Genomic DNA, 3,425 nt, shown 5'->3' on the forward strand with positions numbered 1-3,425 from the left:
CTCACCCAATCTCAGTTTCTTCATCTGTAAAAATGAAGATAATAATAGCACCTATTCCCCATGGCTGCTGTAAGGCTCAAATGAGAGATTATTTAAAAATACCTTGAAAATCTTAAAGCACTGTGTAAATGCTAACTGTTATTATCAATCCTGATAAGAGGTGGGAGTGGGAGGAAGCTCCCTTTGCGAAAGCTCCTTCTCATTTTACCAAAGCACAGAGCAGCGAGGTGATATGCTGACTGTCCCATAGCTAGTATATGGCAGGGTCAGGATTTGCACCCAGGTCATTCAACCACAATCCAGCCCTCCTCCACTGCACCCCAGATGCCTCTGTCCAAGTGGGAGCGTGACAGTCTTTATTTCCTAGAGAAAATCCCCACCGTAGTCTTGGAGCATGGAGTGGGCCGTAGGTCACAAGCCCCAGCCGGGTCCTTTGGCCTCCCCAAAGGGGAATGGAAGTTGACAAACGGCTTCCAAACATGCCTTGTATCTTGAAGAAATAAATTGCGTGTTGGGATTTAATTTGGAATCCCCACTGTTTTCTTGATGAACACAAACCACACTGCAGTTAGAATGATGAAGAAGGCCGCTGCTGCTGATGGGGGTGATTTGTCGGCTGGGGTGAGTCAGGGTGATGGCCCTGGGTGGGCTCCTCCAGCAGCCGGGGTGCTGCCTGTGTCTGCATCCTGGGAAGAGTGAGTAGGGGGTGGGGGACGGTGTCAGGGTGATGGCCCTGGGTGGGCTCCTCCAGCAGCCGGGGTGCTGCCTGTGTCTGCATCCTGGGAAGAGTGAGTAGGGGTGGGGGACGGTGTCAGGGTGATGGCCCTGGTGGGCTCCTCCAGCAGCCGGGGTGCTGCCTGTGTCTGCATCCTGGGAAGAGTGAGTAGGGGGTGGGGGACGGTGTCAGGGTGATGGCCCTGGGTGGGCTCCTCCAGCAGCCGGGGTGCTGCCTGTGTCTGCATCCTGGCAAGAGAGCGAGACCCTCAGGGATACTCTCAGCCAGTCAATCAACAAGCCTTTATGAAGCGCCTGCTGGCTGCCAGGCCCTGTGCACTGCAGGAAGGGAACTCGTGCAGTTCACCTACCCCCTCCGAATCACATTGTGCTTCGTGTCTCTTGCGTTTACCTTAAAACGTCTCTTATCTCCCCAAGACTGTGTCACGCTTGTATTTGTACCTCCAGCAGCTAGCCCAGTGCCACACACGTAGTAGGTACTAAACAGATCCGTGTTGGCCGACGGACTGACTCGCTGACTGATCTCCGGGGCCCCTTAGACCGTGGTTCAAACCTGGATCACTTGCTGCAAACCTTCCATGGCAGCAGTGTGTCCTAGGGGGTGTTTCTTGAGTCACATGAACTGAGTTCGTGATTGCATTGTGATTCTTCAGGCCTACCTAGCACCAAGACCCTCTTCAGACTTCTCTTCCCCACCAGCCCCCTTCTCCACTGTGGAGGAGTCTCCCCCTTTATGTGAGAGTAAGCGCCTTGAGGGCAGGGCCATTTTCATTTGCCTGTATTTCTGTCCCCAGCACTTAGCATAGTAAGTGCTTAATAAATGCTCTGTGTGTCCATCTATCTATCCATCCATCCATCCATTGTTCTACCTCTATCATCCATCTGTATTTCTGTTTATCTACATATCTATCTTTAGCTACATTTCTATCAGTCCATCCATCTAAAAGCTATTTATCTGCATATTTGTCTGTTTATCTATATCTTCATCTCTGTCCATACATCATCTACCTATATATCTGTTTGCCTATATATCTATTTACACATCTACCCACCAATAAATTCATCCATTTTTATATCCATCCATCCATCCCTCTATATACCATGTATCTTTCATTAGAGGCAATGAGGTGGCATGCTGGGTAGAGTGCCGGGCTTGGAGTTAGGAAGACCTGAGTTCAAATTTGATCTCAGACACTTACTAGCTATGGGACCCTGGGCAAATCACTTAAATCTCTGCCTGCCTCAGTTTCCTCAGCTATAAAACAGGAATAATAACCCACCTTGCAGAATTGTTGTGAGGATCAAATGAGATAATATTTATAAAGTGCTTAGCGAGTGCCTGGCACACAGTGGGTGTTTAATAAATGCTTCTTCCTTTCCTTCCTTCTATCTATTCCTCCATTTCTTGAACTTTTCCTAGCATTCCAGGCACCAATTTGCCTGGACTCTACTTAGTCTCCCCTATGATTTGATTTCATTCATGCATTCGTTAAATCATCCAATCAGCAAGCATTTATTAAGTGCCCCCTATGTGCCAGTCCTTGGCTGGAAGGTTGACAATGGGAACGTAAGCCCAAGTAAAATGCTTTTTCATTCCCAGAAGCCTCTACTGATCGCTTCCTTGGTTGTTCAGTCATTTCAATAGTGTCCGACTCTCTGTGACCCCATTTGGGGTTTTCTTAGCAAAGATACTGGAGTGGTTTGCCATTTCCTTCTCCAGCTCATTTTACAGGTGAGGAAACTGAGGAAAGCAGAGTGAAGTGACTTGTTCAGAGTCACACGGCTAGTAAGTGTCTTGAGGCTGGATTTGGACTCAGGTTCTTCTGACTCCAGGGCCAGTGCTCTATCCACTGCACCACCTAGCTCAGAACCTCCCCCCTCAGATCACACATAGCATTTGGTTTTATAATTCTGTAATGAAGCTGTCACATAATAGCATGCATGAAAGATATTTATAATAGTGGGTAGAGAGCAGGACGTGTCTGAGCGGTGTGACCCTGAGCGAGTCTCTTAACCTCCTAGTGCACCAGGAAGCTCTCTAAGGCTCTAAGTGGAAAAGCAGAGGCTGATCTGCACTAATGGGGGGAATAGCAAACCCACTGCCCACATCCCCACAAGGAGCAGGGCTCTGCCAGCTGTCTCAGGCTTGTTCTGCTCTTCTGCATCTTTGGGCAAGCCAAGGGCTTGGAGGTCATCAGTGAGGCTCTGTGCATTTGGCCTTAGGCCTCTCTCCATCTCGCCTCTCCAGCACCAGGCCTGCCCTTTGGAAAGAACCCATCCTTTTTCTTTGGACGGCGTGGGGGGGGCTCCTCTGTGGCACTCAGGAGACCTGCAAGATGATGAGTCATCTTCTAGGGGTGAGTGATCCAAAGGCCAGAGCAGAAAATGACACCAGATTTAGGAGCTCCTTTTCCAAATTGAACACAGCCCTGGGGAGGAGAGCTGTCCAACCTGCAAAAGGTAAAGAAAGAATAAAATGAGATTAATGATCCAAATTATTCTACTAGTGTCCGAAATATGTTCCGCTTCGAACTTAAGTGGAGTTGGGAGAAGGTGGAGAGAGGTGACAGGTGTCTGGTCTAATTTCTTCTGACAGTTTCAGTCATTCCAAGCGCTCTGGCTGGCCCCACAGTTCATTAATCACAGTTAAGTCACAAGCAGTTAGTATGATTAGATCCATCCAACCCCTA

Source organism: Phascolarctos cinereus, unplaced genomic scaffold (genome assembly GCF_003287225.1).
Source record: "Phascolarctos cinereus isolate Bilbo 61053 unplaced genomic scaffold, phaCin_HiC Scaffold_9;HRSCAF=440, whole genome shotgun sequence".
In the NCBI taxonomy this organism is placed as follows: Eukaryota; Metazoa; Chordata; class Mammalia; order Diprotodontia; family Phascolarctidae; genus Phascolarctos; species Phascolarctos cinereus.